We start from the raw sequence: 16,293 nt of genomic DNA, 5'->3' as shown, positions 1-16,293 counted from the left end.
TTCCGGGGGAGGTTGGAGACATAGCGTTCGAGTGGACAATGTTCTCCACATCTATTGTCGATGCGGGTGCCCATAGCTGCGGCAGTAAGGTCTGCGGTGCCTGTCGCAGGGGCAATCCCAGAACCTGTGGTGGACACCGGCAGTAAGGGATGCTGTCAAGCTGAAGAAGGAGTCCTATCGGGTGTGGCTGGCTTGTGGGACTCCTGAGGCGGCTGACGGGTACCGTGAGGCCAAGCGTGCCGTGGCCCGGGCTGTGGCAGAGGCAAAAACTCGGGCCTGGGAGGAGTTCGGTGAGGCCATGGATAAGGACTACCGGTTGGCCTCAAAGCAATTCTGGCAAACTGTTCGGCGCCTGAGGAGGGGGAAGCACTGCTTCCCCAAAACTGTTTACAGCTGCTTACCTTGACTGGGGACATTATCGGGCTGTGGAAGGAGTACTTCGAGGATCTCCTCAATCCTGCCATCACGCATTCCCAGGTGGAAACAGAGGCTGGGGACTCGGGGCTGGACTCTTTCATCACCAGGCTGAAGTCACTGAGGTGGTTAAAAAGCTCCGTGGTGGCAAGGCTTTGGGGGTGGATGAGACCCACCCTGAATACCTCAAGTCTCTGGATGTTGTTGGGCTGTCATGGTTGACACACCTCTTCAACATTGCGTGGCGGTCGGGGACAGTGCCTCTGGATTGGCAGACTGGGGTGGTGGTCCCCCTACATAAGAAGGGTGACAGGAGGGTGTGTTCCAACTACAGGGGGATCACACTCCTCAGCCTCCCTGCTAAGGCCTACGCCAGGGTATTGGAGAGGAGAGTCTGGCTGATCGTCGAACCTCGGCTTCAGGAGGAGCAGTGTGGTTTTCGTCCCGGCCGTGGAACACTGGACCAGCTCTATACCCTCTACAGGGTACTCGAGGGTTCATGGGAGTTTGCCCAACCGGTCCACATGTGTTTTGTGGACCTGGAATCAAGGGCCCTTTATTATGGGCTATCCGGCCTCTGTACAAGCGGAGCAGGAGTTTGGTCCGCATTGCCGGCACTAAGTCGGACCTGTTCCCGGTGCATGTTGGACTTTGGCAGGGCTGCCCTTTGTCACCGGTCCTGTTCATAACTTTTATGGACAGGATTCCTAGTCCATAACATTTTGTTGATGACGTGGTCCTGCTGGCCCCCTCTAGCCAAGACCTACAGCATGCATTGGGGCGGCATAATGTTTAGAACGTGAAATAAGGAGAGCATAAATAAACCAAGAAAAAGTAATACCTGTATTTTTTGATATAGAAAACGCATATGACATGATGTTGTTTGAAGGATTATTAATTAAATTAGGTAAAATAGGTATTAATGTAAAAATGTTTAAATGGATTAAAAAAAAAATTATCAAATAGAACAATACAAGTAAGAATTGGTCAAGAATTGTCAGATAAATATATAATAGAAAATGGTACTCCTGAAGAAAGTATTATAAGTCCATTATTGTTTTCCATAATGATAAATTATGTATTTAAAAATATTGGTAAAGAAGTTGGTTGCTCACTATTTGCAGAAGATTGAGCTATATGGAAAACTTTTTGAAAAGAAAATACAAGATGAGATTATTAGAATAGAACAATGGGCAAATCAATGGGGATTTAAATTCTCAGTGGAAAAACCTAAAGTGATAGTGTTTACACAGAAATGGAAAAGAGAAACTATAAAACTAAAATTACACAATTAAGTTTTAGAACAAGTAAAAAATATAAAATTTTTTAGGTATATGGTTTGATGAAAAAATTATATGGAAAGTACATATAGAAACAAATCATATAAATGCAAAAAAATATTAAACATTATTAAATATATTGATTGGGGAGCAGATCGAACAGCATTAAAAAGAATTTATACAGGATTAATTAGATCAAATATTGATTATGGAAGAATAATTTATGGATCAGCAGCAAACACACATCTTATAAAATTAAACAATATACAACATCAAGCTTTAAGAATTAGTACAGGAGCAATCAGAACCAGTCCAATAGCAGCACTTCAGGTAGAGATGGGAGAGATGCCATTAGATCTACGAAGGAAACAGTTAGCAATAAATTACTGGATAAACTTACAAGGCAATAATCTGGATCATCCCACACGTGATATTTTAAAAAACATGCTGGGAAAAAGAACAAAAAACAAACCAAGAATTTTGGTTGAATTATCAATAACATAGCAGAAGAATTTCAAATACTTCATATAGAAATAAGTTCAGATTTACACAGACGCATCAAAAACAGATGAAAAAATAGGAGTAGCATTTGTGATACCAGAATTTAAAATAAAAGTAGGAAAAAGAATTACAAATGGATTATCCGTATATTCAGGAGAATTATTAGAAACATTGTTACCAGTGCAGTGGGTGGAGGATATAAAACCATTAAAAACAATAATTTGTTCAGACTCAACCTCAGCATTATTAAGTTTAAAACATAATCATTCAGATGGTAGACCAGACATTTTATTGAAAATAAAACATATTTTAATCAGAATACAAAGAATGGGATTAATATCAGTATTTTTATGGGTACCAGCACATGTAGGAGTTGGAGGGATTGAGATGGCAGACAGGATGACAAAATAGGTAACCAAGAACCAGATTAGCTTTATAATTAATATTAGTAGGTCAGAGGCGAGAAATATCATTACACAGAAAATCAAGAAAGAGTGGCAAAAAGGAGGGATGAAGAAAGGAAAGGAAGATGGTTTTATAGAATCAACAAGATAGTAGGAGAAGTAAGAACTGGAAGAAGGAGCAGAAAAGAGGAAAGATTAATTACAAGATTAAGATTTGGACATAAAGGACTTAATTCTACATTGTTTAAGATAAAGAAACATAATACAGCAAAATGTGACTATTGTGGAAAGGAGGAAACAATAGAACATGTAATATTGAAGTGTCAGAAATATGAACAAGAAAGAACAATTTTAAGGAATTTGTAGGTATTAAATAATTTTTTTATTTGATAGATACATCGCAAATAAGTTTAGGTAGCAGACATATTCAATTATAGTTAGATTTAAAAAAAAACTAAATTAATAAATAGAATTTGATTATTGTAATAGTAAATAAGATTTAAAACCATGAAGAACCACACTCCATACCAGGCGGTGGCGGTAATGCACACCTCAAAGTTATTTGCCAACCGCCAAAAAAAACACCAGAAGAAGAAGAAATTCTTCGCTGGGTTTGGATCGAAGCTGATCTCTAACCGCTCAGTAACTGTTAAAGGATCATTTAAAGAGAACAACAACAAAGATGAGGAGACAGCAGCTCAAACGGTGGCAGAGTGCAGCAGTGGGAGAGATTTCCCAAACGGCTGAAGAGGACAAAGAAGATCAGCTGCGGAACAACATCCTAGAGGCTGATTTTAACCCCAAAGTTCTGCTGCACAGATTAGGTTTGTACGTTTTCTGGTCAGTTATGGCTTCAGAACATTATTAGGTGATTAATGGTTTAGCTTCTTAAAGCCCAAATGTACCCGTAATGTAGACGTAAAACAGTAAACACGTCGTTACTCGGTAGAAACGACCCGCGTCCGCCATCTTGTTAATGGTAAGTTGAGCTTCGACATAAATCGAAGTTTACTTAGAAACTAATTAAGCTTAATTGTGTTAATGAAAGAGGCTGCAAAAATAAGTTGTTGCTCGCGTAGCACAAGAACTAAGGAAGTTATCCACTAAACACTGGATATGAAGTCCGTCGGGCCAAGACCAATTCTGGACGTCTCCATGACGTGCAGACAAGGCCGTCTAACGATGACTCCTCTTGTACGTCAATAGGCAGTTCAATGTTTGAACGTCGGACTTTTAGAGGTCATACAGACCAGCGCCATAGAAAGAGAGTTACGACACTCTCTGAACTCACCGATAGGCGGTCACGTGGTTCATGTTAGGTCACGTGGTTCATGTAGCTCTCAATAGTTCCAAACATGTCAGCGGTGTCAGTCAGGTTGAACGGCTTCAGGCGCGACATAACGCAAAAAGCGACTTTTTTCACTCTTTCCTGTGACTTTTGGTAATTAAATAATAATGAACTGATTACTGGCTACTAAATCATAATTTGAAAATCCAAACAGAAGTAACAATACCTAATATAAATGCTCTTTCTGATCTCCGCATGCTAGCACATGCTAGCAGGGATGCTATAACTGTATTCTGTGCCAGCAGTTAAGAGCTCTGATCAAACTTACCTTCGGATCTATGTCCTATACTACGTGGAAAGATCTGTTGTCTATGTATTTCAAAAAAATATCCAAACATTACAGATGGAAAATGAGCAGAATTAAAATTTTATTAAAAAAATTAATAATTTTTTAATGATTGAGGAAAATATGTACTGACCAGTGATCACACATATAGTTCTAAAGTAAACTTTGGTACGAACTGTGTTAAATAATATGTTTCAAATTTTTTACCTAATCTTTATGCTAACAGTGCCATTATAATTTCAGAGATGAGGGAAAGTGAAGGGGAAAAAGAAGATGAAATTGTAGCCTCAGAGGACAGGGACATGCCAGGAACTGATGAGCCAGGGTCAACAGGGCAAGAAGTATGCATCAACAGGGAATACAATCAGGAAACTGAGGTGAAAAAGCTGAGGGAGGAATTAGAAAACCAAAAAAATTCACATAAGAACAATAGAAGGAGAACTTTACAGCCTTCAGTCTGGTCCAGAAAGTTGAAAAACTTTTCAGAACGAGGTCCAGTCAATCTGTCATGGAGCTCCCAAATGTCATGGATACTCTAGAGAGAGAAGCAAATCTATTAGAAAGCATGCTTCCTTCATGTCACGAAGTGCAAAGACAAATAACCACCAGATTCATCAGGCTGAGACTAAGAATAGCAGCAAAACATCTTTAATGAAAGAAAAAAAAATTCTGGCCACCGCTGGACATCTTTGAAATAAAAGCCAGGCGAAAAACACGAAGAAAAAACAACGTCAAACCTTTTCTTGCACCCCAACAAACAAGCACTAAGCAAACACGTTGACTGTTACCACGGACCTTTGATTGTTTAAAGGTATTTTTTGTTACCGTTCTACTGTGTATTGATGCTGATATGTTCCAATAATAATTCTTAATTTCTTTTTCTGTCTTGAGATAGATTCTAATATCTACTTCAACTTCATCCATGACTGTAAATACCAACTTTGTGAAAGTCTTAAAATCTTAAAATCATTTTGTTCAGACATCTTGATTCAGCTCTTATTATTTTTAAGAAATCTTATTATTTTTAAGAAATCTTTGTGGTGCTTTGTATGCAACATTGTTCAGCAGTTCACTTAAGCCATTCTCGTGTGGTTTACCTGGAAAAGAATAATAAAAAATGACTCATCTTCACAATCACGTTTAATGATAATGTCCCCATTAATGTGGCCGTCGTTGACAAACAATCTATAACTTTAACTAAATTAACCATGTCAAGATGGTGCTAGTTCAGTAGTTGGAATTACAATAAAAATGTGAAAATTATCAACGCTAAAAATGTAAGCTGTAATGGACATTTTAAAATGCTGAATCAGACACAATGAGATAAACCCGTCTAAACCCGCCGTGTTTGCAATGAGCTGCAGTTATAATACAACAAGCAAGTTAACATGCTTAATTAACTAAACCTGGCGATATAAAATATTATTGCTAAACTGCGATACAGAACAGTCAACTAAAGCCTCACAATATCAATATAATGTTGTATTTTCATCAACTTACCGTAAAAAATCCTTACGAAGCACCGAGAATGAACTACGTCCAATGCTGCAGCTGCTGGTGTTATTTGGTTATCGACTGTTATTTTTATATGACATTGTAATGCATTTCCTTAACTGTTTTATTGTTATTCAATTGATACAGTCATTATTTATCAATTTCTACGTTTTACCGTGGCTGACTGCGGTTATACACTCATGTACAGTAGGTGGCGATATGTACCGATGAAGTTGTTTGCTTTCTGCCATAAAGGAAAGAAGAAGAATTGCATTCAATTCGCGAGCTTTGGAGCAACAGCGTTCTGATTTGGACCAGTAAACGCCACTCTGATTGGCTCAGGCAGCACGTGATTATGACCCAACCTATAAAGGGTGGCTTTGCTGAGGAGCTCGGCTTCACCACCAGCAAAACAAAGGAAGAAAAAGTAGCACGCTTCATTTAAAACCTAACTTCTGCTATTTGGTGTTCATATCTGCTGGAGCTGAAGAAACTGGCTGCGCTCAACTCACTACAATCCACTCAAAAGTTGAAGGTAAGTGTGATTCTGCTTAGTTAACTGTTTGAGGTTTTAGCTTTGTTGTCTTAAACTACCAAACCTTGCTGGCTGTATTAGCTTGCACCTCTTCAGTTAACGTTAGCTAAAACGTCTGTTTACGTCATCTCTTCTATTTTCTTGCATCTATAGTGGTAGATGAATGTTAATAAGGCAGATAACAGCTTTTTTCAGTACGCGGCAAGGCAAGTTTATTTATATAGCACATTCCAGCAACAGGACAAACCGAAGTTCTTTGCAAAAAACATAAAGTACATTGTAGGAGCATGATCAAGTGTCTACTTCTTCATTATTCTGACGGCGAGGATAAATGGTTTGTCATTTTTTATACAATTGCCCATAGGTATATAACTTTCTGTTTAAGCAGTTGTCATAAAGAAACATGTAAGAGCTGTCCTTTACAGATCATGTAAACAAGGGCTGTTTGGAAGGAGGGTGAACAAGAGGAGGAGGGTGTACTTCCTGATGACTGGATCAACAGAAGCAAGAGAACTGTTAGGTGGCCACAGAGCATGAGCATCACAAAAACCAAAAGAGACCAAAGATGACTGGATAACGTTCCCATTGATCAAGATAAAAATGACTTCAGGCAAGTTTTATTTTAAAAATGAAATTGATATCCAAGTCAAAACATTGATGGAATGTTGTTTTTAAAACTGAATCATCTAAAATTTCAGCTAAGCATGGATGCGAGAGCTACAACCTGACCGGTCAGGTGGAGGACGGTGAGGAGGACCAGGACAAATCTTAGACATCAATGTTTGTGAACTTTTGTTGTCTCTTTTGCAGAATTAACATCTTTGGATGAAGAAGAGAGCATCAGAGGTAATAGGTTTTCAACAATTTCACAGTTCCAGTTTGAAAAGTAATCAGATTCTTTATATGATCTCTATTTTTGACAATACAAATGCTTATTTTTACTTTAAATTACCTTTGTACAGTCATCAAGCTGCCCAACTACCCCGCAGCACCAAAGAAACTCCAATCCATTCACAACACCGACATATTAAACAATGTTTGTGAGTACTTATGAGACATGGCCTGAAAAGAGCACAACATGATAGTTGTAGATTCATAATTTTCCATGCAATTTCACTGCACTTTACACAGGATCGCTATGCATGTGAACATAAAATAACCTTATGTCCTTGTTTCAGATTCTGAAGATGAAACCATGTCTGTTGCTGACGGTACTCAGGCCAAAGAGACATCCACATTTCGTAAGTATTTGCAGTTTCCTTGCACCACCCATCCCACTTAACGTTACTCCATTCAGGCAAGAAGGAACCACAATAAAATAATTACATGGTGTCTCATGTGTTTTTGGCTCTGTAAATCAAACCTCAGTTAACCTTTTGGAAGCCTTCACCAGCTCTAAGGGATCTCAAATGTCGACTCCCAGTAAGTATCTGTCACAACTAATGCTCACCTTTTACCCACATACATACAATCCTCACAATTCCCTCTGACCGACTAACCATTAGCAAGCATTTTGTGCACTTTAGTCCCATTTCTCCCATCAAAGTAGTAAAACTTTTCTGGCATGTATAAAACTATCCTTTATATATTCATACTGATTTATTATTATAATTTATTGTTCTTCAGGCTCTTCACCTATGCAATGATGGCAAAATTCAATATGAAGGGGAAACACGGCAAGAGATCTTTGAAGAAGTCAAAGTTTTATAGAGCAATAAAAGGTAAGCTGATGTGTTTGCAAAGACAATTGTGAACATTTTGCAAGTGTTTGAATTGTGCAGGGGTTAATTTTATGTGTTTTTAAACTGAAGGTGTGAAAAGTGGTTCAAATTTTACAAGTATTTTAAATTACTCAAATGTGCTAATGTTTACCTTCAGAAGGGATTTAGTTTTTCTAAGTGTGTTTTTGTTATTTAATATGTGTCTTTAAATTTTGTAAGCGTCTTCTCAATTGTCTCAACTGTCATCTCAACATTTGCAGAGATGGTTTTGTATTTATCCAGTATTGCTAGGGGAGGCAACAGCAACATTTTTGTGCATTTTCCAGATTCCTTTTTTGCATATTACTAATTAATATTTCTACAAATGCAGATGGAATCATGAATGGTGATGAAGTAGCCACAGAAGACTTCATAAGGACACATGCTGCAGAGCATCTGAAACATGCACCACAAAGAAGTGGAGGACACAAAGCCATCACTCAGGACTGATTAGAGCTGTAGGGCTGTGGAATTTTATATTTTTATTTGTATGTTTTTTATGTAGTAAAAACGGTGTTAATATGCAACTTGTTAATCTGTGAATCCGATCAAAAAAAAGTTGCAAAGGGATGTGTTTATTTAATTTTTAATTTTTTTTATTTGATGTGTGGTACAGACCCGTGCGTGTGTAAATATTTTTGTTTTGCAGCCAGTAAGCTACCTGTTATATCAATTACAAAAATAAAGATAAAGATTATAACTTTAAATGAGTGATTTATTTGTAAACCAAACGGGTACTATTTTCCTAGCTTTATTTGGCTCGGCAGCAGGTTGGAACTGGAAACGCATTACACCTTTAGTAAGTGTTTCCAGTTATCTGCCGATGGGATAATTAAATAAAGCTATGAGTGGAATGTGATTAGGAACAGCATAGAAGCAGCATCGCACAGCCTGAAATAAGTTCAAATTTTACGTAGAAAAGACGTATACAGCGACCACATTTGCACTACAATTGGCGGTGCTGAGGACGTCAAAAACTAGTCGTCTGGTGTCACAGTCTGCACCTTCAGGGGACCCAAATTAGAGGTGCAAAAATGACTTGGAAGTTACGTCGTTTCGACGTCTCTTCGCATTCCTTATAAGAAAGCTCAAACATAACGTTCCTGCTACTTTCAGTTAATCTGCCTCGTTTCCTTTTAGCTTGCAATACTGCCTACTAATTTACTCCGTGTCACCATTGGACTAAAGTGCTGTCACTCAATGTATAAATAATGTGACGTCATCGTTTGATTTCTGAGCCATTCAATTAAATACTGATGTATTCATTAATTCATTCTTTTCACTGCTTTCAACAACTTCAAACCTATCTATAGATATAGACTTAAAAATCGTTTCTTTATTTTAATGCCATTTTTGTCCAAAAACATTTCTTGAAGGGGAAAATATTAAATATGCTTCAGCGTTTCCTCTAGGATTTTGGTCTGTGGGGATCCTGCTGTGTAGTTCTGGGCTGATCCTCACCTTCTTCATGATCATTGATGCTCCACGAGGTGAGATCTTCCATGGAGCCCCAGACTGAGGAGATTGATTGTCATCTTTAACTTCTTCCACTTTCTTATAATTTCACCAGCAGTTGTTGCCTTCTCAGCAAGCTGCTTGGCTATTTTCCTGTAGCCCATCCCAGCCTTGTGCAGATCTGCTATTTTATCCCTGATGTCCTTACACAGCTCTCTGGTGTTGGCCATCGTAGAGAGGTTGAAGTTTGAGTGTGAGGACAGGTGTCTTTATACAGATAACAAGTTCAAACAGGTGCAGTTAACACAGGTAATGAGTGGAGAACAGGAGGGCTTCTTAGAGAAGAACTAACAGACCTGAGAGAGCCGGGATTCTTACTGGTTGGTAGGGGATCAAATGCCTATGTCATGCAATAAAATGCTAATTAATTATATATACACTGCTCAAAAAAATAAAGGGAACACTTGAACAACACAATATAACTCCAAGTGAATCAAACTTCAGTGAAATCAAACTGTCCACTTAGGAAGCAACACTGATTGACAATTAATTTCATAGCTGTTGTCCAAATGGAAAAGACAACAGGGGGAAATCTTTGGTGTTTAGCAAGACACTCAATAAAGGAGTGGTTCTGCAGGTGGGGACCACAGACCACTTCTCAGTACCGATGCTTTCTGGCTGATGTTTTGGTCACTTTTGAATGTTGGTGGTGCTTTCACACTCGTGGTAGCATGAGACGGACTCTACCACCCACACAAGTGGCTCAGGTAGTGCAGCTCATCCAGGATGGCACATCAATGCCAGCTGTGGCAAGAAGGTTTGCTGTGTCTGTCAGCGTAGTGTCCAGAGGCTGGAGGTGCTACCAGGAGACAGGCCAGTACACCAGGAGACGTGGAGGAGGCCGTAGGAGGGCAACAACCCAGCAGCAGGACCGCTACCTCCACCTTTGTGCAAGGAGGAACAGGAGGAGCACTGCCAGAGCCCTGCAAAATGACCTCCAGCAGGCCACAAATGTGCATGTGTCTGCACAAACGGTTAGAAACCGACTCCATGAGGATGGTATGAGGGCCCGACGTCCACAAATGGGGGTTGTGCTCACAGCCCAACACCGTGCAGGACGCTTGGCATTTGCTAGAGAACATCAGGATTGGCGAATTCGCCACTGGTGCCCTGTGCTCTTCACAGATGAAAGCAGGTTCACACTGAGCACATGTGACAGACGTGACAGAGTCTGGAGACACCGTGGAGAGAGATCTGCTGCCTGCAACATCCTTCAGCATGACCGGTTTGGCAGTGGGTCAGTAATGGTATGGGGTGGCATTTCTTTGGAGGGCTGCACGGTCCTCCATGTGCTCACCAGAGGTAGCCTGACTGCCATTAGGTACCGAGATGAGATCCACAGACCCCTTGTGAGACCATATGCTGGTCCAGTTGGCCCTGGGTTCCTCCTAATGCAGGACAATGCTAGACCTCATGTGGCTGGAGTGTGTCAGCAGTTCCTGCAAGATGAAGACATTGAAGCTATGGACTGGCCCGCCCGTTCCCTAAACCTGAATCTGATTGAGCACATCTGGAACATCATGTCTCGCTCCATCCACCAACGTCACGTTGCTCCACAGACTGTCCAGGAGTTGGCGGATGCTTTAGTCCAGGTCTGGGAGGAGATCCCTCAGGAGACCATCCACCGTCTCATCAGGAGCATGTCCAGGCGTTGTAGGGAGGTCATACAGGCACGTGGAGGTCACACACAATACTGAGCCTCATTTTGACTTGTTTTAAGGACATTACATCAAAGTTGGATCAGCCTGCAGTGAGTTTTTCCACTTTAATGTTGTGTGTGACTCCAAATCCAGGCCTTCATTGGTTAATAAATTTGATTTCCATTGATTATTTTTGTGTAATTTTGTTGTCAGCAGATTCAACTTTGTACAGAACAAAGTATTCAATGAGAATATTTCATTCATTCAGATCTAGGATGTTATTTGAGTTTTTTTGAGCAGTGTGTATGTGTATATATATATATATATATATATATAAAATGAAGTCAAAGTGGTCATTGTTAAGAAGGTATTTAAATGTTGAAACACAACTTTTGCAACAATCCTATTGATAAACAGGAGATTTGAGATGGGGCTGTAATTTTGCATTAGCAACTTGTCCAGATTATTCTTTTTTTTTAACAGTGGGCATATAGTTGCCATTTTATGGGCTGGGGAAACAACATGGATGAGTTTATTATTTGAATCAAATCAGACGCCATGACAGGCAAGACATTCCTAAAGTAAGCTGTGGGTAAAATATCGAGACAGCAGGAGGAGCAACTTAGTTGATGTACAATTTCTTTTAAGTTTTTGTTGTTGATTTGGTAGAATTGTATCATTTTGTCAAAATTTGATTTGGTTGGACACAGCATTGGTGCTGGACTTGATATTAATGTATAGAGTCCTCCACTAATATTCTGAATTTTCTCATTAAAGAAGATAGCAAATTCATTACAGGTCTTGTTGGAATGGAGTTCAGATGCTAGAGACACAGGAGGGTTTGTTTAACTGTCGATTGTAGCAAACAAGGCACGAGCATTATTAATGTTTTTGTTGATGATTTCAGAAAAGAAATTGCATTTTTAAAGTTATATCTGTAAAATATCTCTTTATAAATCTCATAGTGAACCTGGGGTGAACCAGTCTTTTGCCACTCTTTTTTTTAACTTCTCCTTAATGGGAGCAATGGAATCACTGATGTCTGACACCTTAGAATAGGAGTTATCTACCAGCTCATTTACTGAGTTACAGGACAAAATAAAAATGGAAGAGTAAGCCTGGTTAAAGGTCTCAGTTGCACTGTCCTTAAAAAAGTGTTTTCTTGAAATATCTCTTTAGCTAGGCGTATTCGTCACTTCCTGTTTTCATTGTTGCACCCGGTGGATTGTTTGGTCTGTGAAGGCTCTCTTGATTGACGTTAAAACGCATGTTCTCTGTTGTTGCATTTAACGTTTGGGGACTCTCCGTGTTTTACACGATTTCTCTTGTAGTGGTAAGGGGTTGTTAGCTTAGCGTTAGCTCCGTCATGGCTACCCGTTCTGCTGTTTCTCTCTCTGAGTCTCCTCCTCTCTCCTGCTCTCTGTGTCAGATGTTCAGTTACTCCTCTGCCTCCTTTAATGATAATGGTACGTGTAATAAATGTAGTATTTTTGTAGTTTTGGAGGCGAGGGTGTCGGAATTGCATAAATACAGTAAGAAAGTTATTCACGCTGGCGGTAATGACACCCGGTTACGTCAATCGGAGGTCACCAAAGTTAGTGTTGCTTCGGTGTGTAAGTTTGCCCAAACAATGTCGGACTCCGTCATTTTCTCTGGTCCCCTCCCTGATCTGACCAGTGACGACATGTTTAGCTGCATGCTGTCATTCAACCGCTGGCTGTCTAGATGGTGTCCAGAAAACAACGTGGGCTACATTGATAACTGCCGAACATTTTGGGGAAAACCTGGTCTGATCTAGAGAGACGGCATCCATCCCACTTTGAATGGAGCTGCTCTTCTTTCTAGGAATCTGGCCGAATTTATTAGTTCTCCAAACCTCTGACAACCCAGGGTTCAGACCAGGAAGCAGGATCATAGTTTAACACTCCTCTCTGCAGCTTCTGTACTGCTACCCACCCATTACCCTATTAAGACAGTGCCTCGCCCACGGCCAAAATTCAGTTGATTAAAACATAATGTAAAACGAGGAAATCATGAAACTCTCATAAAATAAACTCAGACTTAAAAAAGAAAAAGAAAACAATTAAATGTGGCTTACTGAACATAAGATCTCTCTCTTCAAAGTCTTTGCTAGTTAGTGACTTGATTTGTGACAATCAGATTGATTTATTTTGCCTCACAGAAACCTGGCTGCAGCAAGAGGATTATGTTACTATAAATGAATCAACTCCTACTAATTATTTAAATTTTCACATTCCTCGAAATACCGGGCGAGGAGGAGGAGTAACAACCATCTTTCAGTCCAATTTATTGATTAGTCCCAGACCAATCAATAGCTACAACTCTTTTGAATATTTAATCCTTAGTTTTCCTCATCCAAATTGCAAAGCACTAAAATCTCTTCTGTTTGTTGTTTTGTACCGTCCACCAGGTCCTTACTCTCAATTTTTAGATCAGTTTTCAGACCTTTTATCTGATTTAGTGTTAAATACAGATAAAGTTATTATAGTGGGGGATGTTAACATTCATGTTGACACTGAAAGTGATAGTTTAAATAAAGCGTTTAATGCTATATTAGACTCAATTGGCTTTGATCAAAACATTAGCAAACCTACCCACATTTTGTCTTATGGGATTCTTTTTAAATAAAATTGATAGTTGCTAATCAAATGTGTGAGCATTTATACAGCAATGACCTGTTTGAAGAGTTTCAGTCAGGTTTCAGAGCTCATCATAGCACTGAAACAGCTCTGCTGAATGTCACTAATGATATTCTTATGGCCTCAGATAATGGACTTGTGTCTGTTCTGGTTCTGTTAGATCTCAGTGATGCATTTGATCCAGTCGACCATAATATTCTCTTAGAAAGGCTGGAATATGCTGTAGGGATCAGGGGAACAGCGCTAGGCTGGTTTAAATCTTATCTGTCTGACAGATTCCAGTTTGTTCATTTAAATGATAAATCATCTTTAAACTCCAGGGTTAATTGTGGAGTACCACAGGGTTCAGTACTTGGGCCAATTCTCTTTATATATGCTTCTAATAGATAAATTCATCAGGCAGCATGGGATAAGTCATGTTTATTTATATAATGCTTTTCATTAACAAGGCACTCAAGGCGCTGTACTTAAGGAAAAACATTACAATGATGCAGAAAATCAAAAAACAGAGGTAATTTAAAAAAAGAGAATAGAATGATGGAAAGGAAAATTGGACTGAAAACTTTACTAATAATGTTTAGATGGCCCAGTCAAAGGCCGCTCTAAACAAATACGTTTTTAATCTGGATTTAAAGCAACTCAGGATTTTGGCGCTTTTACAGTTTTCTGGAAGTTTATTCCAGATTAGTGGAGCATAAGAAATAAAAGCTGCTTCTCCATGTTTGGTTCTGGTTCTGGGTATGCAGAACCAGAAGACCTGAGAGGTCTGGGTGGTTGATACACTGACAACAAGTCTGTAATGTATTTTGGTGCTAAGCCATTCAGTGATTTATAGACTAACAGAAGTATTTTAAACTCTATTCTCTGAGCTACAGGGAGCCAGTGTAGGGACTTTAGAACCGGGCCGATGTGGTCCACTTTCTTAGTTCTAGTGAGGATGCGGGCAGCAGCGTTCTGGATCAACTGCAGCTGTCTGATCCACTTTTTAGGCAGACCTGTGAAGACACCGTTGCAGTAATCAATTCTACTAAAGATGAACGCATGAATTAGTTTTTCAAGGTCCTGCTGAGACATTAGTCCTTTAATACTGGAGATGTTCTTTAGGTGATAGAAGGACGACCTTGTTACTGTCTTTATGTTCCTCTGAAGGTTCAGGTCTGAGTCCATCACTACACCCAGGTTTCCAGCCTGACTGGTGGTTTCTAGCTGTATTAACTGAAGCTGTGTGCTAACTTTTAAACGCTCTTCCTTTGGTCCAAAGATTATTACTTCAGTTTTGTTTCGATTCAGCTGAAGAAAATTTTGGCCCATCCATGCATTGATTTCTTCTAAGCATTTACCCAGCGCTTGAATGGGTTCATGGTCACCTGGTGACATCGTAACGTATAGCTGTGTGTCGTCTGCATAGTTATGATAACTTACATTGTTGTTTATTAAAATCTGAGTTAGGGGGAGCATGTAGATATTGAATAGGAGGGGCCCTAAGATGGACCCCTGGGGAACGCCACATGTGATTTTTGTGTCTCTGATGTAAAGTTACCTACTGACACAAAAAAGTCCCTGTCCTTCAAGTAGGATTTAAACCAATTGAGTGCTGTACCAGAAAGGCCGACCCAGTTTTCCAGGCGCTCTAATAAAATGGAGTGATCAACAGTGTCGAATGCTGCACTGAGGTCCAATAATACCAGTACTGTGGTTCTTTCACAGTCTGCATTTATACGGATGTCACTGAACACCTTGACAAGAGCAGTCTCTGTACTGTGGTGAGCAGGAAGCCTGACTGGAAGACATCGAAGCGGTTGGTCGTTGTTAGGAAGTTGTTTAACTGTTGAAACACAGCTTTTTCAATAATCTTACTGATGAAGGGGAGGTTTGATGCAGATGTGCTGACTGCCCCTCTGATCTTTTGGGTTTTTTTAGTAAAGAATTTAGCAAATTCATTGCAGGTCCTGGTAGAGTGGAGTTCAGATGCTATAGTTACAGGAGGGTTTGTTAACCTGTCGATCGTGGCAAATAATGCACCAGCATTGTTAATGTTTTTACTGATGATCTCAGAAAAGAAAGATTCCCTTGCATTTTTCAGTTGTAGGTTATATCTGTATAGTCTCTCTTTATAGATAATATAGTGAACCTGGATTCCAGTCTTTCTCCATCTGCGTTCAGCTTTTCGACACTCCTTTATTTCACTTCTGACTGGTGGAGCACTTCTCCATGGAGACATTTTCTTCCCAGAAATGACTTTTACTCTAATTGTATCAATTGAATCAATGATGTCTGAGATTTTAGAATGAAATTTATCTATCAGCTCATCTACAGTGTTACAGGGCAAAGTGGAGGTAGAAGAGTAAATCTGGTTAAAGGTTTCAGCAGCACCGTCCTTAAAGATGTGTTTTCTTATCATGTCTCTTTGGCAAACTGAGTCATTGCAGATGATGCTTTCAAAAATAACAGAAAAG

The 16,293-nt window shown here is 39.5% G+C and overlaps 2 long non-coding RNA genes across 2 annotated transcripts; both read left to right on the top strand.

Annotated features, from left to right (window-relative positions):
• The first annotated feature begins 3,460 nt into the window (after positions 1-3,460).
• On the top strand, positions 3,461-6,866 carry LOC124875392. Its single transcript, XR_007040026.1, has 3 exons — positions 3,461-5,044; positions 5,983-6,262; positions 6,688-6,866. It is a non-coding gene; the product is annotated as an uncharacterized LOC124875392 (long non-coding RNA).
• Positions 6,867-7,066: 200 nt separating this feature from the next.
• On the top strand, positions 7,067-8,729 carry LOC124875391. The gene is made up of 6 exons (XR_007040025.1): positions 7,067-7,108; positions 7,225-7,302; positions 7,441-7,503; positions 7,631-7,684; positions 7,889-7,983; positions 8,354-8,729. It is a non-coding gene; the product is annotated as an uncharacterized LOC124875391 (long non-coding RNA).
• The last annotated feature ends 7,564 nt before the right edge of the window (positions 8,730-16,293 follow it).

Source organism: Girardinichthys multiradiatus, chromosome 10, assembly GCF_021462225.1.
Source record: "Girardinichthys multiradiatus isolate DD_20200921_A chromosome 10, DD_fGirMul_XY1, whole genome shotgun sequence".
Lineage (NCBI taxonomy): Eukaryota > Metazoa > Chordata > Actinopteri > Cyprinodontiformes > Goodeidae > Girardinichthys > Girardinichthys multiradiatus.
The sequence above is the reverse complement of the archived record's forward strand: the minus strand, read 5'-3'. Positions and strand labels throughout refer to the sequence as shown.